Raw genomic sequence first — 24,732 nt, 5'->3', positions numbered from 1 at the left:
AGAGTAAGAAACATCGTTATTTTGGTATTTTTCTAAATCAAACTGTACAGTGAAACTTCAGTTTCCTAGGTGGAGGAAAATCAGAAATCAGTCATTGGTAGGGTTTGCTCCTCTCGTGCACTGGCTTATTTAAGAAACCTAGACCAACTGAAGGTCCAGGAACCTGGAGGACTTGAGGAGAGCACAGAGGGCTGGTCCTTTGTCCACTGTGGCTGCCATCTTTACTGTTGCTCTTTTGGATATGTAGCGTCCCTTCTAGTGATCCTCCTCTGCCTGGGGGCTCTACTGCCTTGCTGCAGAGGGGCTGCCAAACTTCCCTGAACGGGCATGGTATGACCACAAGCTCAACATGGGGGTCCCTGACCACCGTTCTTCAGCCTCTGTTCCTATCCCTTCGTCAGAGATTTTACTGCCCCAGGGGCCAGTCCCTTGACTTCACTGCCCAGACACATGTCCTCAGCAGGCCAGAGCAACATCTGCATATGCCCAAACCAGTGTTTTAGGTATAGCCTACAGATCACCTCCATTAGCATCATCTGGGGAAATTATTTAGAAAGAACATTTTCTTTCTTTCTTTCTTTCTTTCTTTTTTTTTTTTTTTAAGGATTTTATATATTTGACAGAAAGAGAGCACAAGTAGGCTGAGCGGCAGGCAGAGGGAGAGGGAGAAGCACGCTCTCTGCTGAACAGGGAGGCCCATGTGGGGCTCCATCCCAGGACTCTGGGATCATGACCTGAGCTGAAGCCAGCCACTTAACCGACTGAGCCACCCAGGTGCCCCTGGGGTAATTATTTAAAAGGACCATTTCCCCGACCACACTGCAGACTTACTAAATTTTTGTGGATGTGGCCCAGGAATCTACAGTTGACTTCCCAGTTGATTCTTTGACACATTGACGTTTGAGAATCATGGGCTTGTAGACACCTGTCAATACCAAGGCTTGTAGTCTCCTTGGGTCCACATAAGGCAGAACTCAGAAACTGGTACTTGACTGAGAAGGAAGAGGGTGAGAGGTATTTCCATGTCAAAAGACAGTAAGACAAAGGTTTTCTCAATTTGGCTACAGGGTTAACTGAAATTCAGCATCCAGTGCCAAGAAAAGAGGGAAGGAGAGGCCAGGACAAAGGACTGGGAGACCTTGAGTCTCCTGGCTCATCTGTCACTGACCCTCTGGGTCACCTTGGCTAGGGCTCTTCTCTGCATCTTGGTTTATTTATCTGTGAAATGGAACTAATGAGGCATCCCCAGAAGTCTGGGAAAGATTCCAGGGAGGATGACCTGGTGATGCTGAGTTTGTCAACAACATTGTACCAGACAAATTGCAAATTGTGCCTGAACAGGGCCCAGTAGATCACCAGACTTCACATCCATCTACTCACCTGTCTGTCCATCCCTCTCTTTTACCTTCCACCCATCCACCCTCTGTCCCTCCCCCATCCCTACCTCCCTCTCTTCTTTCCTTCCCTCCCTCCCTCCTTCCTTCCACCACCCCCCAACCCACTATGCTGTATTGAGTGTCCACTCCATGCCGGACACATAGACTTAGTAGTGAGCAAGACTTTGTGCTTATCCTGACGTACAAGACAGCTATGGATCAAGTGATCCTAGCACTGAGCGAACAATTATGAGATGGAGTCCGAAGGAAAGAATTAGATGTGGTAGGAGTATAGAACAAAGCAGCCCACATAGGCTGTACTCTTTGCTCTGTGTAAGTTCAATTTTACTTGCCCATAATTAGGAATAAAATGAATAATCATTGGTATGGTAGGTTTGAGGGGTTCTGAACAAGCTTGGAGGCTGCTGAGGGGAGAAGAGAGACAGTAACTGTGTAAACATAGCACACAGTTATGTCAATGCCTTCTTGAATTGTGCCGTTGTCATCTGACCAGTTTCAGTGGGCACGACTGCCATAGAGCCGGCTCCAGCCCAGGCAGCAGTAGGTGGGGATAGACATCTGAAGACTGAACATCTTTTCTCAGGCAAAACATGTTGATGTCTTTTAGCTGCATTTCTCAGTGGCCAAAGTAGGGCTTTGGATTCGGTTAGATCCGGATTCAAATTCCCAATCAACCCCTTGGGAACTGTGTGAGGCAAACCTCAGTATTGATATGTGTAAAGTCAGATGGAGGCAGGGAGGAAATCCATCTTTCTTTCCCCTACATTGTCACTTCCAGAAAGCCCTTGAGAGAATGACACTCTTCCCCCGCTCCCTGAGGTTCTTTTGGAGGGAGAGTCCAGCTTAATGTAGGTTTAAGTGCTGTGGAATGGGCCACAGTTTCTCCAGGTAGATCATCCTTCCTGGCTAAGACATTTCTGGGAGGATATCAACCAACTTGTTAGAGGATCACTTGCAGGCTGACCACATGCCAGGAGGCAAATGATTTGGATAAAAAGCCATCTTCAACTGTCTTGACTTTGCTCTTGGCTGGCAGAGATGAGGACCTCACATGGCTGGATGTTACATCTTGGGTTGTCATCACTGGCGATGAAGGGCACGTTTCATGATGGCACTAACCGGAGCTGGGAAAGCTATTATGCTTTGGGGGATGAAATCCTGTCACTTTTAAAGAACCGGCCATGATTGTCAAGGTCCGTGCTTTCCCCAGAGCTGACGATGATATTTATTTGAGCTTTCAGCATGTGCGAGGCTTTGGGTTGAGAGTTTTGTCTGACTGACTTATCCTCATCCTCAGCACCCTCTAAAATGGGTATGGTTATGAGGCCTTCTTTACAGAGGAGAAACGGGCTCAGGGAGATGAAAGAAGTCCTGGTGACACAAAGTCAGGGGCAGAGCCAGGATCAGGACACAGAGCAATCCTCTGCGACCCACAACTTTGACTTCCCTGGATCCAGATGGGCGTAGAGGGCTACCCGGTGAGGCTCCAGCCTGGCTGTAGATCTCCAGCCTCTGCGGATTTCCTTTTACCAGTTCAGGTGAAGTGTTTCCCAAATATTCCTGAGACCCTCAGATGGTATATCTGGAAGAGGCCACTCTGTCCCATGGTCGAGAGAAGGATGGAGACGCCACAACCCCGCCTTTATGTCTAGTGTAGGAGAAGACACTGTCCACACTGGAGTTCCCACGGGGGCTGGACAAGAAGGGACCATTTTGTTTGCTAGTAGAATGAAGGGGAAACTATGTTCTAATTAATCAACTTTTTACCTACTTGTTTCTCCCTTTTCCCTTGACTTTGGAGATAGCACAGTCCTCACATTCTGGCAAGATATTATGCACACAGAGGATCCAAGCTGGAGGACCAGCGCCTCTGGCAAAGGCCCAAGTGTCTCTAAATCTGTTTTCTTATCTGTAAAAGGCAGGTAATAATAGTACCTTCCTCACAGGATTGTTCGAAGCTTAAATAGAACAATGGATGTGAATGTGTATTCATTGATTTACTCCTTCATTCATATCTTTTATTCACTCGTAGATATTTATTGAACCCCTACTGAGTGCCAAATGCACTAGTGGGCCTAGGGACAGAGCCATCAAAGCTCATCCAAGGTCTCAGCTCTCATGGAACTTGTACTCTAGTGTGGGAGGCAGACTGTGAATGTGTTTCTAAGAAATCATGAATTAGGGGCTCCTGGGTGGCTCAGTGGGTTAAGCCTCTGCCTTCAGCTCAGGTCATGATCTCAGGGTCCTGGGATCAAGCCCCGCATTGGGCTCTCTGCTCGGCGGGGAGCCTGCTTCCCCCCCCCCCTGCCTACTTGTGATCTCTCTCTCTCTGTCAAATAAATAAAAAATGGGAAAAAAAAAAGAAATCCTGAATTATCAGATATGGTAAGGGGGCACTAAGGGACAATTAAACAGTGTGTGATGATAGTAGCTGGTACAGATGGTTGGAGCGCCTGCCTGAGGAAGCCACACCTGAGCTGTGAGAGATGCGGGGGTAGCACTTTCCAGGTGGGAGAAACAGCAAGTGCAGAGGGCCAGGAGCGGGAATTCGTGCGGGTGTTCTCGAAGCAGAAGGGAGGCCAGTAGGGCCAGAGCACAGGAGGTAATGAGGGGGGCACAAGCAGTGGTCACAGAGCCCTCAGATGGATATTCATCCTGACAAATGTGCCATAATCATGTTTTCAGATATTTTTATTGTTACTCTCACCATGTTCCTTCTTCATGGCAAATTTTCTGCCATCCTGGGAGAATGGGAGTTGGGATTTCTGCTCTTGTTTTATTCTATCAGTTTCTAAGGGATTCCCTCCGCCTGGCAGTGCAGGGACGCACCTGCTTCTGCTTCTTGCATTCTTCATGAAGGAAATGGAAACTTAAGTTGCTTTTAAAAATCTGCTAGAAGTACCTGTTTTAATTACCATGCCACCCGTAACAGGAGTTTATGTAATTATTAGTTTGAATGACTCTGCTCATTATGGTATGAATTCTTAATTTGCAAATGCATCACCAGATTCTTGATTGGATTCCCTTTTGACCGTGAAGCTAAGGACATACGTTCATACGTTTCCATGGTTGAAACTCTTTTGTGAGAATCACTGCTGCTGAGGAAGGACAGGTATAGAAGGGTGACAGGTAGGGGTTGGCAGGTGGTTTCCAAGGAATGATGGCTCAATAGGAAGGGAGAAGGGGCACCACTCTCCAAAATGTGCTGTCAGGAAGCAGCAGTCTTCGTCTGTCGTACAGGAGAGGAAGGAGTCATCTTGCATGATGCATTGAGCCTACAAAGCTGGGATGGCTGAGTTTTAGCTTGGAGGAAGGCTCTGGTGCCACTGGTGTGTACGATGGCTGGTCCTGTGCTGGACACTAACTTCTTCGAGTTTGCGAGGAGGGGCCCAGGGCTTTTGTAGGGGGCATATGCTTCTAGGCTCCTGACCACCTCCTTCCTCAGGGCTTTGGCCTAGGAGCAGGGACACTTGTTTCGTAGGTAACTCTGCCCCAAAACCTCAGAACTTGACCTTATTTGGAAATGGAGTCCTTGCAGATGTAATTAGTTAGGCTCACATGAGGTCATACTGGTTTAAGGTGGGCCCTAATTCAATGACTGGTGTCATAATAAGAAGAGGGACCTTTGGAAACATGGAGACACACAAAGAAGAAAGCCCCATGACAAGACAGGCAGAGATCGGGGAAATATGTCTCAGGCTAAGCAATACCAAGGACCGCCGGTAGTCCCCATAAGCAAAGAGAGGCATGGACTCAGTTCTGTCTTAGAGCCTCAAGAAGGAACTGATCTTGCTGCCACCTTGATTCTAGACTTAGCAGACTCCAGAACTGTGAGAGAATAATTTCTGTTGTTTTAAGCCTCCTGCTTTGTGATAATCTGTTTCGGAAGCCCTAGGAGACTAACACACGCTAGAGGATCAGATCATTAGGGCAGGGGCAGTACTGTTTTGTTCACTTACACTCATCGTGTACTAGGTATATCACATAGATCACGTGTTTCGTTGATTGCTTATTATTTTGGTTGATATTTTCTCTTTCTCAGCATTAATCCCTTTCTGTCAGTGTGTGTCTAGGTGTGTCATATACACACATTATTTTTCTTTGGATAAACTCTTTGGAAATAATTGCAAACATCATCAGTGGTACGTCATCCCTAAATACCCGAGTTTGCGTTTTTAAAAAAAGATTTTAGGGGCGCCTGGGTGGCTCAGTGGGTTAAAGCCTCTGCCTTCGGCTCAGGTCATGATCCCAGGGTCCTGGGATCGAGCCCCGCATCGGGCTCTCTGCTCAGCGGGGAGCCTGCTTCCTCCTCTCTCTCTGCCTGCCTCTCCGCCTACTTGTGATCTCTGTCAAATAAATAAATAAAATCTTTAAAAAAAAATAAAAAAAAAATAAAAATAAAAATAAAAAAAGATTTTAATTAATTAATTAATTATTTGACAGAGAGAGAGAGAGAGAACACAAGTAGGCAGAGAGGCAGGCAGAGAGAGAGGAGGAAGCAGGTTCCCCACTGAGCAGAGAGCCCGATGAGGGACTCAATCCCAGGACCCTGAGATCATGACCTGAGCTGAAGGCAGAGGCTTAACCCACTGAGCCACCCAGGCGCCCTGAGTTTGCATTTTCTAAGAACAATGGCAATCTCCCATATAACCAGGAAATTGTTAGCAAACCTAAGAAATGTGACATTGATACAATGATCTTATCTAATATATAACTTTTATTGTCCAAATTCCCTCAGTTGTCCCATAAATGTTCTTTATAGCTATGTGTGATTTTTTTCCCTTTTTTTTTTTTTAAGACAGTCAAAGATTCACATACTGCATTCAGTCACCATGTCTCTTTAGTCTCTTTTTGAATTAGAAGGGTTCACTTTGTTGTTGTTTTTTACCGCACAGACCAGTGTAAGAGCCAGCACCAGTCAGCTGCTCTGAAGAACAGTTGTTCTCAAAGTGTGGCCCTCAACCAGACCCCTTAGTCAAGGTTCTCTGGAGAAACGGAACTGCTACTTTGGATTTTGATTTTACCCTTCCTATGTTACAGGCTTAGTACACATTTGTGTGTCTTTAAAGGCTATGGGGAAAATATTGTTAAGAGTTGCTTGCTTTTGAGTTTTACAAGAAAGGTATCTTTTTTGGTTTTTATTCCATCTCACATTATGTTCCTTGTAAGTATCGATGTTGATGCAGGCACCTGTAAATGACTCATTCTCACCGCTCCGTGATCATCTGTTGTGTGACTCTATCACAGTTTATTTAGCTGTTCTCCACAAATGGACATTTGGGGTTTTCCAGTTATAGACATGATTAGTAGGAGAGTCCTGTGTTCATGAGAGTTTCGCTAGGGCATGGCTCCCTGTACCTGCCTGACAGAATCACCAGAAACACTTGATAAAACTGTAGGTTGAGTAGGTTTGGCCTCAGAGAATTCTGTTTCAGAAGGTCTGCATTGGGAGCCAAGGATCTGTTGCTCGTTGGTTTTAGTTTCTTTTTTATAAATATTTCGGTTATTAATATTATCATTAGGAATTTTTAAAAGATTTTATTTATTTATTTGACAGAAAGACACAGCAAGAGAGGGAACACAAGCAGGGGGAGTGGGAGAGGGAGAAGGAGGCTTCTCGCTGAGCAGGGAGCCTGATGCGGAGCTTGATCCCAGGACCCCAGAATCATGACCTGAGCTGAAGCAGAAGCCTGATGACTGAGTCACCCAGGTGCCCTACATCAGGAAATTTTAAAAATATACAGTGGCAACAGTTCTCAACCTGGCTATTTAGTAGTATCTCTTGGGGTGACCTAAAAAAAAAAAAAAAAGTTATCCTTGACCTGGCTCTGGCCCTGTGGATTCAGGTTGAATTGGTCAGAGGATAGGTATAGTTTAAAAGTTTATTGGGTGATTAGGGACACCTGGGTGGCTCAGTTGGTTAAGTGGCTGCCTTCGGCTCAGGTCATGATCCCAGAGTCCTAGGATCGAGTCCCGCATTGGGCTCCTTGCTCAGCGGAGAGCCTTCTCTCTTTCCCTCTGCCTGCCACTCTGCCTACTTGTGTTCTCTCTCTCTCTCTGTGTGTGTCAAAAAAATAAATAAAATCTTTAAAAAAAAAAGGTAAAAGTTTATTGGGTGATTATAATAGTCAGTTAAGACCAAGTGCCTGGGGCAGTGTTGCTCACCTGGGGAGTAGTTTTGCCCCTCAGGTAGGGTTACCAAATAAGATACAGAATGCCCAGTAAAAGCTGAATTTCAGATGACAATTTTTTCATGTAAGCACGTCCTAAAGATTGCATGGGAATACATATATTGAAAATGATTTGTTGTTTATCTAAAATTCAACTTCAACTGGGCAAACTGTATTTTTATTGGCTACATCTGGCAGCCATACACTCAGGGAACGGTTGTCGGGATACATCTTTCCTTGTCACAACTGAAGTTGCGAATGCTACTGGCATCAAGTGGGTGGAGGCCAGGAAGCTGCTAAATGTCCTAAAATGCACAGGACAGCCTCTCACAACAAAGGATTACTCCGTCCAGATGTCATTAGTGCTGAGGTTGAAAAACCCTGCGCTAGTAGATATACTTCCATTTTAATTTCATCCTCAGCTTGAGAAATTCTTTACCACACTTGGCTGGCCGTGGTCTAGTGGGAAGAAGGAGCTTCCTGGGCTTGGAACAGTCCTCTGCCCCAGCCTCCTTTGAGCTAAACTCACATCAGCAGAGATGCAACAGGCTGCTCCATTGGAGCATCCGCTGGTCCATCTCTGGCCGGGAAGGGGCAGGGAATGAGATGTTGTGAGCAGGTGGTACCACAGCTCCTCGTTGAGCACCACCAGTGGACACTGCTGCGAGAGAAGCATTTAACCCAGCAGAAAATGATTTTGGGGAAGGTACAAAACAGGGAGTTTTTTCATCCTAATTTCATAGATGCTCACAGTACCCTTGCGCGGCATCTTGAGTCCTCCATTATTAAAGCTGTTCTTAATTAAAGTGATTTATGACCTTCAAAGGGGCCAGGCCAGAAAGGGCATTGTTTTTGTGGTTCTGAGCAGAGTTTTTCAGCTTGGAGAAACATAATGAGAACTCATAAGTTAGCAGAGCAGTCAGTAAGACCCCTTAATTCTCGGCAAGCCCCTGATTGTGCGTGCCATGAGCCATTATTTAATCTCTGCAAGCCGGAACTCAGCTAAACTACAGTAGCCAAGTTTTAAAATGCTTCCTTCATTCACCTCCTGTAGTCTCTTTGCTTCTTAGCCAAGATTTCCAGAAAGTTGTAGAAGAAGAAGGTGTTCCCAGGATGGAGGCAGGGGAGCTGACTAATTTGACAATTTAGGGAGAATTTTGCTGTTTCTAATCAAATGGTCCCATTCGGCCAGTGGGTTCTTGAAGAAGGAACTAAAGCTTGATGAAGCATCAACCTGAGAACGCCAGCCTTTTTTCGGTAGCTGAGACTATTTTCTCAGACATTGCTATCCTTGGAACCAGGAAAGAAAGAAGAAAGATACTTCTGAGAATAATAATAATAATGATAAAAATATCAATAGCTAAGTTTTATTGAGCAACTGTCCTATGTAAACTCTGTGATAATAAATTTCTAAGTCACTCTGTGGGTACTGTGATGGTTAATCTTACGTGTCAGCTTGACTGGGCCACAGGCAATTCAGACATTAGGTCAAACATTATTCTGGGAGGGTGTTTTTAGCTGATAATAACATTTGAATTGGTAGACTGAGTCAACAGATTGCCTTCCCTAATGTGGGTGGGCCTCATCCAGTCAGTTGAAAGCCTAAATAGAACAGGCTAAGAGGGAACTCCTCTTGCCTGACTGTACTGGGATATCAGTCTTTTCCTGTCTTTGAACTTGAACTGAAAAATGGGCTCTTCTTAGGTCTTGAGCCTGCCAAGCCAGAATGGAATTTATACTACTGGTCTCTCCTCATGACCTCATGGAACTCTAATCACCTTACAAAAGCCCCATCTCTGAATACCATTATGTTGGGGGCTAGAACTTCAACACATGGATTTCGGGCAGCAGGGAGATACAAACATCAAATCCATAGCAACAGCATCCATTTCTCTAGCAGCCATCCTTGTTTAGATACAATTACAGGGGTGTTTTCCAAGAGGAACATTCTTTTTTGGGGGTAGGGAATAAGAAACCAGGAAAAATTTTTCAAAAATCCAAAACAGAGTTTCTTTATTTAAACTTATAAGGAAGGAAAAGAAAATCACACTGTATGTCTAAAGCAAAAACAGAATTGAGACCGAATTGAACTTTAAGGATATATAGGGAATGGCAAATTTCACTCAAAAACAAAGATCCTTGGGGCACCTGGGTGGCTCAGTCAGTTCAGTGTCTGCTTTTGGCTCAGGTCATGATCCCAGGGTCCTGAGATTGAGCCTTGCATCCTGCTCAGCCTGGTGCCTGCTTCTCCCTCCCTCTCTGACTGCTGCTCCTTCTGCTTGTGTTTTCTCTCTCTGTCAAATAAAGAAATAAAATCTTTTAAAAAGACAAATAAACAAGCAAACAAACAAAAAATCAAAGATGCTTGAAGATTCTAAAGAAACCATCATTGGCTTCCTCTCCTAACTCTTCATCAGGCTATCCGCAGATATTTTAGCTGGAAAGGGCCCCAGGGTCTACTAAACCCTTTTATCTATATTATTTGATTTAACTCTTACCACAGCTCATTTTTCAGTAAAAATATTGATACTGAGTAGAAGAATGTGATTTAAATCTGTCAGATTTCATGTTACTCCCAGCCTATGCTTCTCCCATATGTCATTCTCCTTTTTCTCCACATCAAAACTTAGCAAATGTGGAGCTGTGATGATGTCATCTTCAAATATATTCCCCACACATAGCTATAACTATATTTGCAATTAAACTATGTGCATTTCCACCCCCTTTTTTCCTTTGCCTTTTTTAGTGTTAATCAAAGATTCATGTCTTTCATAGAGCAGTTATATCTCTCAGAACCTTCTAGCTCCTATGAAGTATTTGGGGGGTTCAGAAGTAATCTGGTTTCTCTGAAAGAGTTTTCATCCTCAAGACCTCTAGCTCCACCTCCTTCACTATTCTGTCACTGTTTATCAACCCAACATGCTGAAAAGCCAAACATCCCTTTGATATAATCAGACCCTTTTAAGCAGAAATGAAGCCAAGAGACTCTTCTTCCCAACAGAACAGCATTTCCTGGAACATGAAGATCAATGGTGTTGATAGACTGTTGATAAAGTGTTGCCCATAAGCCCATTAAACAGGATGTGAAACTGGAATTGTGGTCAAAGGCCGCATCCTGAAGTGGCCAGAAGCCATGAGGGCCGAGAAAGCCACTTTCTCCACGCTTTTCACACTTATAGCACCAGGGTGGTCCTGGAAGGGGAGAAGGAAGCTTGAGAAAAGTGTTTTCCAAAAAGCGTTTCTGATTTCCCCTGACTTTCTGGCAGAAGTGGTCATTCATTCTTATTCACACACCCCCCCACTAAGAATTTTGGGCTTTCTTCTCTTTGGGCACATTGCATTTTACTTTATTTAGCATCACTTAATAAAACTTGCCTCAAAGAGCATGCTGAGCGTTTTACATTAGTTGTTGCATTTAATCTTCCCAAGAATCCAATTAGTGGTTGCTATTTATTATTATTCCACATTTAACCTCTGTTGAAACTGAGGTGCTGGCATAGGCTTCCAAAGTTACTGAGCGATGAGATAGAATCTAAACTCGGGGGCAGGACACAAATACTTAACTCCTATATGAAACTGTATTTGTTTGCCTTGTTAGGTTCTTCTCTTCTCTTTACCCTTTCCTATCATGTAGGTAGATTCAGTTGCTTCTAACAGAAAGTCCAAGTAAGAGTAACTTGAGTAAGGTGATCATTTATCTTTTTCTGATGTGAAAGAGATTCAGAGGCAGTCTTTGGTTAGTATGGTGGCTCCATGAATGTACTGGGGACCCAGATCTCTGTTTCAGAATCTCTTCTGTGTGGCTCTAGTCCTCATGGTATAAAACAGCATTTGGAGATCCAGCCATCACGTCTATGTTCCAAGCAGAAAGACAATGAAGGGATAAGGAAGGATGTATTTCCTCCTTTTATAAGACTTCCCTAAGGTCCCACATCATATTTCCATTCATAAATCATTGGCTAAAACTTAGTCAAACCCATTCTTTACAACTAAATCTTTGGCAAGGCCCTCATCCCATCAAGGCTGAGCTATGACAATAGATTCCTAACTCATTTCCCTGGTGCCGGTCTCTTTCTGTTCTAATTTTTAATCCTGTACTGCTGTTAGGACAATTTTCTTTGATCAATGCCTTGTCATCCCAGTCCCCTGATCTGAAGCTTTCCATGAATCCTCTTTATCTGTAAGATTAAGTTTAAATTCCATTTCCTGCTCAAAATGCCTATTCACTTTCCCTTTATGTGGCCTGTAGATCCCCTTCTCCTTTTTTCTATTCACATTATCCCTCTGACTAGAGTATCCTCACCTCTTTGTCTCTATTGGTCTAAATCTCGTGTTTCCTTTAATAACTTTTACAAATCCCACATCAGTCTTCATTCATCATTGAACATATGTTGTTCATTGATATAAGGCACTCAGAACAGTGGCTAATAGAGATTAGAAGGTGACTATTGTTATTATTAATGATTATAATAAAAGGGGTAATAGTATGTATGGTATTCCCAACCTCCAGATTGGAAAGTTTATCAAATTCTTCTCAATAATCCAGAAACTAAAGTTATGAGAAGTAAGGGATTTTATCAATAATGATAATGATGTGTTCCCTTGGGAGAAAGAAATTATTTTTACCTGATAGAGCTTCTATTTGGGAATCCAGCCAGGGATCCAAGCTCAGTGTGCTCTTCAAATGCTTGGAAAGCAAGTGCGTTCACTCCGGTCTTGAATTTAGAAAGTTTTAAGTTAATAAGAATAACATTTTACTCATTTACAATTGCATTATTTATCATCAACTGCAGTATATGTGAGTTCATATTTGAAAAAATACAGTACAGCTTTTAAAGACTTTCGAGATCTTCATGTTTAAGCACATTTTGGATACTCATATCAGTCAGTATAGGTTAGGTAATGCTGCCATAATAAATAAGCCTCAAATCCACGCAGCTTAGTATAGCAAAGGTTTAGTTCTTGCTCACATTACATGTCTATTGTGGTCTGGTAGTAGGGTCGATCCAAGGTGACAGAGCTGTTATCATTGTACCATTGCTGGCTGCTGGGTGAGAGGAGGAGAACTGAGCTCTGGAGGGTTACACATCAGCATTTAGACATCTGTTTCTTTCACCCGAGTCATTATTTTCATGTTTATTTGTCTTTATGGTTTTTCTAGCTTATTCTTCATTACTAAGATGTTTAAAATTTATAATTCTCAAATTCTGTCACCTCATTTCTAAGGTTTTCTAATGCTGATTTGTGTTGTTTTCTGTATATTATATCACTTTCTTAATGCCTTTGGGTGTGTTTTGAAATAGTGTGTCACAACATTGCATCTTACTTTTGACAATATCTATCTGGCCTGCTTTTGTTACCTGTAGGGATTTTATTCTCCTTATCCTTTATTTGTTTTCTTTTAATAAATTTATGTGAGATATGCCTATGATTTTTTTCTGTTACTCATATTTTAAAAGATTTTATTTATTTTTTTGAAAGAGAGCGAGCAAGAGAGAAAGCAACAACAGTGGAGTGGGGGGCAGAGGAAGAGGGAGTAGCAGACTCCCCGTGGAGCAGGGAGCCTGATGTGGGGCTCGATTCCAGGACCCTGTAATCATGACTTGAGCTGAAGGCAGATGCTTAACCGACTGAACCACCTGGGTGCCCCTCTGTTACTCATTTTTATGTGAGATTATATTTCATGAAATTTTAGGAAAAGTCTTATTTTAGGTGGCTTTTCTAATTTCACAGAGCTCCCTCTTAAACCTTGTTTTTTCCATATAGTTTTTAAAAAACTGTGGCTAGCTCTCTCTGATGGTCTGGTTCTTTATCCTTTTCTCACATTTCTCTAGACTTTCTTCTTCCTTCGCCCCTATTGTATCTTCTCAGCTCACATCTGACAATGTCTTCTCAGTGTGGGACAGTCATGGAAGCAGCCCTAACTGGTCAGTGTTGGGGTTTACAAAGACTAGAGTGCTTCAACCCCTTCTTATCTTAACCAGGGAAACACTGTACTCACCGACTACTGGATTAGAAAATCTCCTCCCTAATTTCAGCTGCTGTTCTCAAGTTGGCATTCAACACATTCCAGTGACTGTCAGCTGGTCATATTGGGGGTTCTCCTTTTGTCAAGTCTGTCACATGACCTGTTGTTTCTTTCCGCTTCCTCCCACATTGATGCTGGTAGCATACCAAGTGTTGGGGATGTTGATGGTTTGCTCCCACCTGCTTATATCTTGTCATTCACATAGATACTTTATTGTCATAAACACTGTCTATTTTTTACTTTCATTCATTACTCTATTTTTAATGTGAGGATTTTGGAAGAATCAGGAATTATACCGATACTGCTGCTGACATTATTTCCAGAATTCTAAGTAGCATTAACTACATGTTTCTGATGGGGAATCTGAAACTCCAAAGGATAAGTGGCTTGCATGTGGATTAAACCAAGGCAGACTGCTCTGTTGGTTATTAGGGTATATTGTTGCTATAAAAAATGAACATTCTCTAGTTTTTAATCCAGATATGTATGTGACTCATCACAGTTCCAGCCTTGAGTTGCTTAAGTATAAATAAGACAGAAGACTTGTCCCTTGGGATGCTTGGGTGGCTCAATCAGTTAAGCATCTGCCTTTGCCTCAGGTCATGATCCCAGTGTCCTGGGATCATGTCCACATTGGGCTCTCAGCTCCGCAGGGAGCCTGCTTCTCCCTCTGCCTGCTTCTCCCTCTGCCTGCCTCTCCCCCTGCTTGTGTTCATTTGCTTTTTCTCTCTCTCTCTGACAAAAAAAAAAAATAAAATCTTTTAAAAAACCCCAAAACCAAAAACCAAAACAAAACTTTGTCCTGGGTAAATTTGTAGTCTGTAGGAAGACTGGCTTAGAGCCACCCAAGTCAAAGTAGTACCTACCAGACTGTAAGAAGAACTAAAGTTGGATTAGAACCTGGCTCATGTGCACAAAATATTGTGTTATAGAGTTCTTTCCTTTGTTTAGAGAAAGGACCCTATCAAATTGACGAAAAGGACAACAATGATAGAAAAAACTTGATGTCCATGACTCCGTAGCCACATTTTTATTTCACCAGCAAGATATACCTGCAGTTAGTAGTCGTGTTGCTGTGTATTCATTTTTCATTCTCTTTTAGAATTGGTTGGGTCATATATGCAAGTACAGTCGCTGTCATCAAATATGTGTTATCAATACACCCTAAACCACATATCCAGGTCAGTTTTATACCCAGATGTTAGTTAGTTAGTTAGTTAGTTAGTTAGTTTGTTTTCCTGAACCATCTCATTTACCAGGCGGCACCTTTATCCTGGCTTGCCAAGTGTCCATCCCGAAGGAGGTTTCCTGTGTGAGGGGATATCGTTTTTTTTTTTCCTTTTTATTTTTTTTAACAAACATATAATATATTTTTATCCCCAGGGGTACAGGTCTGTGAATCGCCAGGTTTACACACTTCACAGCACTCACCATAGCACATACCCTCCCCAATGTCCATAATCCCACCCCCCTTCTCCCGACCCCCCTCCCCCCAGCAACCCTCAGTTTGTTTTGTGAGATTAAGAGTCACTTACGGTTTGTCTCCCTCCCAATCCCATCTTGTTTCATTTATTCTTCTCCTACCTGTGAGGAGATATCTTGATGTGCCTTTCCTTTTTAGGAATGTATCTTCTCTACTCCATGGTTCAGCTGTGCATTGGTTAAAATTGCTAGGCACAGTGCTGGCTTCAGGAATGAGGCAGTGAGCCAGACGACCGAATTACCTTTCCTCAAGGAATTTTATCATGATGGCCAGTACACAGACCTTTGAAACATATCTCTGATTGTGCCTAACTGATAGTGCCTAACTGGTTGTGTGCCAAGGTATTTAAGGCTCACAGAGGAATCCTCTTCATAGGAGAGGAAATGACATCAAGTTGGAAAATTATCCTCAGCAAAAGGAAGCTTTGGGGTTTCTACAGAGGAGGTATGAGTGTAGAGAGCTGATGTGCCTGGCTTGAGGACCCCTGATCTCAGGAGGTATCAAGGCTGGAAATGTGCCTCAGTCTTTTTCTTCTGGTGTCAAATTATGTGTTGTTCTGGGGTGTTGAATTTTTCATGACATAGAAACACTGTGTTTTAGGGAAAGCAAGGAACTAGAATAGCATCAGAAGTTAGACTCTGATGGTAATGCTCTGGGGTCATTGGATAAGTTACTTAATCAGACTGGTTAAGTCAAAATTCCCTTCACAGTAAAATGGCAGTAATGCTGCCTCCCCTCAGGGTCAGGGTTAGAAATGAGTACATGACGTACCTCTGTAATCTGGAAAGCACTCTATACCGTTTTGGATTTATCTTTTAGATTTATGTTGCTTTTGTTATTGCTGCTTCTGTGGTGGTTAATTTTATGTGTCAACTTGACTGGGCCACCAGTTGCCTGGGTATTTGGACAAACATTATTCTGGGTATTCCCAAAGGATGTTTTTGGATGAGTTTAACATTTATATAGGTAAATATATTATATTTATATAGGATTTATATATATATATATTTATATAAATATATTTATATAGGAAAAAAGCAGATTGCTCTCTTGACTGTGGGTGGGACTCATCCAATCAGTTGAAAGCCTAACTAGTATGAAAAGTTTGACCCTTCCCTAAGTAAAAGAGAATTCCTACTGGCTGACTACATTCAGACTGGAACAAGGGTTTTTTCCTGCCTTTGGGCTTGAATTGAAACATTGGCTGTTCCTGGATTTTGAGCCTGCCAGCCTCTGGACTGGAATTACACCATCGGTTTTCCTGCTTCTCAGGCCTTTGGACTCAGACTGGAGCTTACACCAGTGGCTCTTCCGGGTCTCCAGCTTGCTGACTCACTCTGCAGATTTTGGAACTTGTCAGCCCCCGTAATTGTGTGAGCCAATTCCTTATAATATATCTCTTTCTAAATATATACATTCTATTGGTTCTGTTCCTTTGGAGAACCCTGACTAATACAGTTGCTAAGTGGATTCCTAGAATAAACATCATTTCCATAGGCCATAAATGGAAAACAAATTCAAGAATCAGCCTTAAAACTAGATGATTTAGGGGACCAGCAACAGGGCATGATCTGAACAGTGATGGACGGATTTCTCTGTTTTGAAATATGCCATTCATTATTCATCCAGTGCCCAAGAATCTACCATTTGTCTCATCAAGTATTCCAGAATTCCCTCTTAAAATGAGATTGCTTCTGGGAAATTGAAAGGGCTTTGGCCCTTAGGGCAAACCTTTTAGCTAAGAGTAACCCTGTTATAGGATGACTGGATGAGATATGGCATCCAGAATAACTGGCCGTAAGGAATTAGGCAGAGGATCAGGGGATAGCTGGTCAGGGGATAGAAAGATGTTCTGTTCACCATTAGCCTCCAGCTGGCTCAAGACTGCCTACGCTGTACTGGTTCTCTAGTGACCTTCCCATAGTGGGCTGTGCCTTGTTCTTAACCTTTCCACTCTGGAGGTTCTATTATTTGTCATATATCTAGCCATTTTGATGCCTGAATGGAAGAGGAGGTCTTGTCTTCAAGATCAGCTTGAAATGCTTCTGGAAGTGTGTGCGACACTAACTACATTCCCCCAGCTCTTGCCCAGAGGAAAACAAGGCTTTGCACGAGTGATCATTCCCATTGGCACTGTATATGTACAGAAAATGAAAATGTGAAGCATACCTGCCTCAAGACAGGGTTTTGAACAGGTCAGCTCCCCTGAAATGCACATAAGGTGTGTGGCAGCAGGTCGAAGAGTGAGCTGACTGTCCCCTGTAAAGTGATGAGACAAGAATATTCTCTCCTACTTTGTGATATTGACAAATGTGACCACCTATGCTAAGGGGTGGTGGAGAGAACTTGACTCATTCTTACAGATATTAAGTAGGTAGATGAAAGAAGGGGAGCATGGGAAAATGCTCGGTGGATTCCAAGATTTGCATATTGATTAAAACTTCAGGGGTGCCTGGGGGGCTCAGTGAGTTAAAGCCTCTGCCTTCAGCTTGGGTCATGATCTCAGGGTCCTGGGATTGAGCCCCACATCGGGTTCTCTGCTCGGCGGTAGGCCTGCTTCCCTCTTTCCCTCTGCCTACTTGTGATCACTGTCTGTCAAATAAATAAATAAATAATCTTAAAAAAAAAACAAAAAACAAAAAAAACTTCACATGTCCCTGATGGTTTGGAGAGTAGAATTTATATCACAGATGAACTCTCTTTCCTGACTGTCATCAACTTGCTCTTTTCTAAATGTTGTTTCCTTAAAACTTATGCTCAGTACCGTTTGCAGTTTTGTGCCTATATCCCTTCCCACCCTCCTTCCTTCATTTGTAGCAAGACTGAGGGATCTGTCTCTTCCACTAGAATTATGTTCTGTGAACTTAGGGCTGATCCATTCTCAACCACTGCTGTGTCTCCTGTACCCTGCACTGGGTAGGGCTCAGTAGATACTTGTTGATGGACAGATGAATGAACGAATGAGTAAATAGCATGGACTCTCTGGGTCATGTGGACCTATAATTTAATCATCAGCTTAACTGCTGACTATAAAACCCTGGGTAACATTAGTTTAACATCGCTAATGCCTGATTTCCTCACTTGTAAAACAGGATTGATAGTAGCACCTACCTTATAGAGTTATAATTCAGGTAAAATGAGATGGATGGGCATAAAGACTTAGCCCTGTGGCTGGAATAGAGTAAACTCTCAATCATTTTTGTCTCTGTGACCATTCTTATACCTCGGAATGCTAGCTAAATTCTGTTTAGGTTTCAACTACTTCAATTGTCCCTGAAGTGCTGGGAGCTGCAAAGAGGAGGGGCTGGAGTGTCGGGAGGAACTTGGTACGGGCTTATTTCCATTCATAGAGAGAAACATACCTGTTTAAGGGCGATTCACCTCAGCCCATGTCTTACCTTTACTTAAAGACTTCATCATTCATAAGTGTTTGTGTGTACAGGAACTTTATCATTTAAAAGTAAAAACCAAAACTCCAAAAAAAAAAAAAAAGGTTATCTGTCCTTCTTTTTTAATGTTAAGCCAAAACAACAACAAAAAAGTGCCTTTGATGCCTTTGTTGTTTAGTACTTAATAAATCATGGCACATAATTATGTTGATAAATTCCAACAGCCTAGCCGACTCCTCTTTCCTGATGCCAGCATGGGATGCCCCTGATAAATCAATCTCGACTTCCTAACTGCATTGCTATCCTGCACAGGATCTGCTCTGTTCCTCCCTCTCAGTACGGTGGGGCAATACATCACCCAAGCCCTTCATCCTTCTTCCCTATCATTAGAGCAACAGCTGGTTCTGATAATGCATTAATGTAATACATCAGGGAGCTGGGTGCCTGGCCGCTACATTACTCAAAAGCTAATGTGATAGTGAAGGGAAAATCCTAGTGTGCTGATAACTCCCAAAGTTGGGGTTTTGTTTTATACTTTCAAGCTTGGCACTTGAAACTTCAGGGCCCAGATTTTCCCATTTACAATCTGTTTTCACGTGATTTGCTAACTTTTTTTTCTTTTTTTTAACCAATTTCCTGAGTCCAGAAGGCTGCTTTATTTGTGATCTGTTCCAGGTTAGAAGTCCTAATGTCACGGTCACTGCTCTTTGCCAAGTTTTGAGCAGCTCTTAGTGTAAGTTAAGGTCAACATCACAATACTCAGGTTGGGCTCCAGTTTCTGCAGTTCGCTGGTTGTGTTGTTCTGGGGAGAGCGGTTGTATGATTGAAGGAGATGATGTATGTCAAATGCTTGACAGGTAGAAGTAACTCAGTTAAAATGAACTATTATTATTTTCATTATTTTCTAGCCCACCATTCACCAAATGAGGTATCCCAGAAGGCTCTTGTTAACAAGTAGTGTAAAAGAAAAAATAGTTTTGTGGATACATAATTTAGGAATATATTGGATTGAAAAAAATCACATAGGCTTTTTTACTGCAGGACTTATCAGAGTCTTTAATATACTAAAGCAATTTATGTGTGTCCTAGAGAGGGATAAAGTAAACATTGCTTCCCAAACTATTTAGCTTTAGAACCTCCTTTTAAAGAGTGGGGGAGTGAGTGATGCCCCTAGAATAACACTGGGAAATTTGAGTGTGATTCAATTCTCTTAAGGCCATTGACATCTTAGCCAAGACAATAAAGCAAACAGATGTAGAATGGGGCCAGAACTCAGGACTGCTGAAGCTCAGATTCTTCTCTTCTTCCTCAAACACCTGTGCTTTTCAAAGTGTGACCTATGATCACCTCTATCAGGATCGCCCAGGGAGCGGATAGGTGGGAGCAGGACTTCAGTGAGCCCCTCAGGCTTATGCATCAGAATATCTTGGGAGACAGTGTAGGAATCCTAATGGCAATAAGTTTCTCAGGCAATATTCTTGGAAACTGAACTCTGGGACCCACAGATTAGACCATGCTTCTTTGTAACTGTGTTATATGGGCCAAACCCATGTGATCACGCCTTCCAAAAACTCTGGGGACTTTGGGAAATGGTTGTTGCTTGCTGCTTATGGCCCTCCGCAGGCCCTCCTGACTCTGGAGAAGGTCTGTATCTCAGGAGAAAGCTGGAGGCATCTGCGGCATTTTCACAGGCCAGCTCACCACACAGCTGCTTCCGTAGAGACCCCTCCCTGCCCTCTGAGGTCAGTGCGAGCACCCCTTTCCTGTGATCCCTGGTAACGCTCCTCCAGGCAAACATGCACCAGGAGATTAGCTTGAAATGGAGGGGCTACTCCCAGCTCTGCCAAGTCCCTCTGGAGAGAGCATGACAATGCTTTGGTTTCCATGACGACCAGGTGACTGTAAGCTCACCTTTGGCCCTGGAAACAGCCTCCAGCTTCTGGGAACAACTGAGAGTCTGCTGCTTATTATGAGAAGGAAGCACACCGATGGGGAGGGGGAAAAACAGCTGCTGTTTCAGAAACAGGTTCAGCTGCCTGTTTCTGAACTTGTTGGAAAGTTAGAGAAGAGTGCCCCAGCAAAGATGCAGAAGGTCCAGCAGAACCTCCTGCCAAGAGAGGTGGATATGGGCAGGCAAACCCTGCACCTTGCCGTCAGATTTAAGTGTAATCCTCTCTATGGCAACAGTCAACAGTTAACATTTGTTAGTTTGTTATTTCCTTCTTTGTATTCCAAGGGAGGAAACATTCATTCAGTGGGGGACTAGTGACTGTTGAGGAGCTAATACCACAAGAGCCAATGAACTGACCATTTACTATGTGCAGGTGTCTTATATGTATTACCCCCATTTAATTCTCACTTTCTTTCAGGTAAATTTCCTGATGAGGACATTAAGGTGCAGAGGTTCAGTTATGCTTCGTGGTCACATGCACAAGTGGCATGTGGTGGAGCTGGGCCCTGAACTCAGATGTAATGGAGCATTTAAAGATTTTTTTTTTTTTTTTTTTTTGGTCAGAGAGAGAGGGAGAGAGAGCGAGCACAGGCAGACAGAATGGCAGGCAGAGGCAGAGGGAGAAGCAGGCTCCCCGCCAAGCAAGGAGCCCGATGTGGGACTCGATCCCAGGACGCTGGGATCATGACCTGAGCCGAAGGCAGCTGCTTAACCAACTGAGCCACCCAGGCATCCCTGTAATGGAGCATTTAAAAAGAGCCTCCTGAAAAGTCTCTGATGAGCCCCACCCATATGGCCCCCACCCCCCAGGAACTTTGACATCTTCCTCCCTGAAAGGCAGGAAATTGCCACTTCAGCCATCATATACAATTCTGTTTATTTAGCTTGGGACATCAAAGTCAAGGGCTCAAATGCTTTAATGCCTCTTACTACTGTTTGCATCTTCCTGGCTAAGTGATTGTCCCCTGGAAATTGGCTTCTTCCCTCCAGCAGAATCTGTGAGCAGGCCACCACTTGCAGAGTAGTGGGATTCTGTGGAGCAGTCCAGATGGTAATGACTTCCCAGCCAGAGGGCACCTGGAAATGCAGATGGTATTGATGGGCTGGGGAGCCTCAGGGTGAAGGAGGCCATACTCACTATGGTCTTGGAGTGACAGGCAGGAGACCTTAGAGTTGGTCACAGTTTTTATCATTTCATCATTGGGCAATGGGTAGAGATGCCTCTGTGGCCCTAGCTCTTTGATGGGGAGAATTGGACTAGATCAGCATTTCTCAAAGTGTGAGGGATCTCAAGTTGTTTTAAAAAGGTATTTGAGGGGACACCTTGGTGGCACAGTCAGTTAAGCGTGTGACTCTTGGCTTCACCTCAGGTCATGATCTTGCTGTCATGAGATGGAGCCTCGAGTCAGCCTCACTGGGGAGTCTCTTTCTCTCTTTCTCTCTCTGCCCCCTCTGCCCGGCACTCTCTCTCTCTCTCAAATAAACGAATGAATAAATAAATAAATAAGTCTTTAAAAAAATAAAAAGGTATTTGGGATAATTTTTTTTTAAGATTTTATTCATTTATATGACAGACAGAGATCACAAGTAGGCAGAGAGGCAGGCAGAGAGAGGGGGAAGCAGGCTCCCTGCCAAGCAGAGAGCCCGATGTGAGGCTCGATCCCAGGACCCTGAGATCATGACCAGGCAGAGGCTTTAACCCACTGAGCCACCCAGGTGCCCCTGGGATAATTTTTGATGGGACACAGACCTGGCATTAAATAACATCGACTTATATAACGAGAAAGTTTTACTTGCTTCATTTCTTCTGGACGTACCAAGGAGGGACTAGCAGTTGGATACTCTTATGTACATCTTTAACACCTCTCCACTTCTTGATAGTGTCCGCTTTTAGCACCAGAGGGGACAGACTCCAGACTCAGAGCTTTGGCTGGCAGTAGTATCTCCCTGCAATTCAGCATGGTGTTGTCCTTGTGTTTTATAACTACCTTCTACATTTGACAAGGTTAATTTCCATTTCTGGAAGTCTGGAAGCCATTAGTGTTCTTGGGAGCTCATTGGAAATGTGACTCAGACCCCACCCCAGGCTATACACATGTTCACAGGATGCCCTGGGCTTCCTACACTTTTGATAGCAGTTTAAGAACCATTGATAAAAGAGTTTCCTCTTTTTAGAAGCAATATTTAAGTAGAAGAAATGGGCCAATTTAAGAAAAAATATGACAAATAATGATAAGGTACAGCAACATTATGGAGGGGCAACAGGAAAGAGAGGGTTGGTGAAGGAGTGGGTTAAAAATTGGGCTGTACAACCAGAGAGCTGTGTCTACACAGATTCTGGGGCACTCTATCCTGGAGAGACTGGTTCTGTACATCTGGAGTTGTGCCCCTGAACCTGTTTTTGGAAAAAATAAAATAAAATAAATAAAATTTAAAAAATAAATTAAATTAAATTAAATTTAATTTAATTTAAAAAAAATCTGCCCCTCAAATGTACAATGAAATATGGAAATTACTGGATGGGATTGTTCCTTCTCTCCGAAAGTCACATGTTGTTACTCTAAAATAGTGGTCCTCAACTAGAAGCCCCTCAAGGGGTGTTTGACAATATGTGAGGATGTTTTTCGTTGTCACAATTGGTAAGCTGCTACCAATGGGTAGTGGGTCTGGTGAATAGAGACCAGAGAGGCTGTTAAACATCCTACAATGCACAGAACAGGCCCCTACACAAAAAATTATCCAGTCTTGAATGTCAGTAGAACCAAGGATGAAAAACTGTGGTCTAAAAAGGTTTTTTGTTATTTAAGGTATCTAAGCACAGATCAATGAAATGCCAGATCACCAAACATCTTGGCTCCAAACACTTTAGTTTTTATCTCATGAAGCATACAAGCCAGGGGCCTTCCCCAGTATCAGACCCCATAGCCCCCTCTAAACTCATCACGCCCTACTACCTTTACCCCGGCACACTCAGCTGCAACCCCACTGGCCTCCATGTTGTTTTTGGAATAGCCCAAGTATAGACATGTTTCCACCTCAGGGCCTTTGCGCATCGCTTAAAAAAAAATCCCTCTTGGGCGCCTGGGTGGCTCAGTGGGTTGGGCCGCTGCCTTCGGCTCAGGTCATGATCTCGGGGTCCTGGGATCGAGTCCCACATCAGGCTCTCTGCTCAGCAGGGAGCCTGCTTCCCTCTCTCTCTCTGCCTGCCTCTCTGTCTACTTGTGATCTCTGTCTGTCAAATAAATAAATAAAATCTTTAAAAAAAAAAAAAAATCCCTCTTGTATCCAGAGTTCCCATCCACATTTTCTTCAAATGGGCTTCTGTTCAAACCTCATCTCACCATCAAGGCCTTCCTGACCATCTTGCCTAATAAGCAACCCTTTCTTTAACTCCCTTTCCTCCTTTCCCTGCCATTTCTCCTTATAGAACTTACCTTTGGAATGTATGTCTATTTCTTGTTCCCTTACTAGAATATAATAAGTACCATAACAATAAGTGTCCTCACTGTTATATTCCAAATTGTAACTGTGTCCGGCAAATGAGTGCTTTAAATAAGCAATGAGTGAATGAACAGATGGATAAATAAGTGGATGCCTGGATTGCAGTCCTGGCGAGTCAGTGTCTGGTGGTGTCCCTTTATGCCTCAGTTTCCCCCTTTGTCAGGTGAAGTTATACAGATGGCCTCTAGGGTCCATTCCAGCCCTAATGTCTGCCAGCATGGCTTCTTAGTTCTCACCTGCATCCCTGTCTCTCCAGTTAACTGCCTGCACCCTCCCAGCGCTACCCTCCATTACCCCAGATGCCTTCTGTCAGAGCTGAGAGGCCTCCGGGAATTAGGGATGTCAGAACTCCTCAGAAAGTGGCAGATCCATTGTGTGAACCACTGAATTGGGTAATTAGGGAGGGTGGCACTTCAGTCGTTTTAAAAGCTTAGTGGGTGGGAAGAAGAACTGTTCCCTGACAGCTACTGCACATCCACTTCGAGGTGCAGCTTTTCCTTCGGAAAATCTGGTTTTGTCACTGAATAGTGCTTTATTGCTCTTCAAAGGACTGTGTGAAGAACGGGGATAAGGGCTGGGGGCCTGGCATTGACTTGTGGACCTCTTGCTTCAAGAGAGGAGAACGATGCGGGTAGAGAGGAGGCTAGCCTCATAGCCCCGGTTGGGAAGTGAGGCACTCTTGGAGTAAAAAACACCAGTATTGTAGACCTGGATATTGGTCCGTAAGCTCAAGTGCTCAGGAAACATCTCCTTTGTTCTTGATAACCGATTTCATTTCTGACCCTGAACTCTCATTCTGCTGGACCAAAGAAA

The sequence above is a fragment of the Enhydra lutris genome, unplaced genomic scaffold (assembly GCF_002288905.1).
Source record: "Enhydra lutris kenyoni isolate GAN:26980312 unplaced genomic scaffold, ASM228890v2 scaffoldscaffold45, whole genome shotgun sequence".
Classification (NCBI taxonomy): domain Eukaryota; kingdom Metazoa; phylum Chordata; class Mammalia; order Carnivora; family Mustelidae; genus Enhydra; species Enhydra lutris.
Note: the sequence above shows the minus strand (reverse complement) of the source record.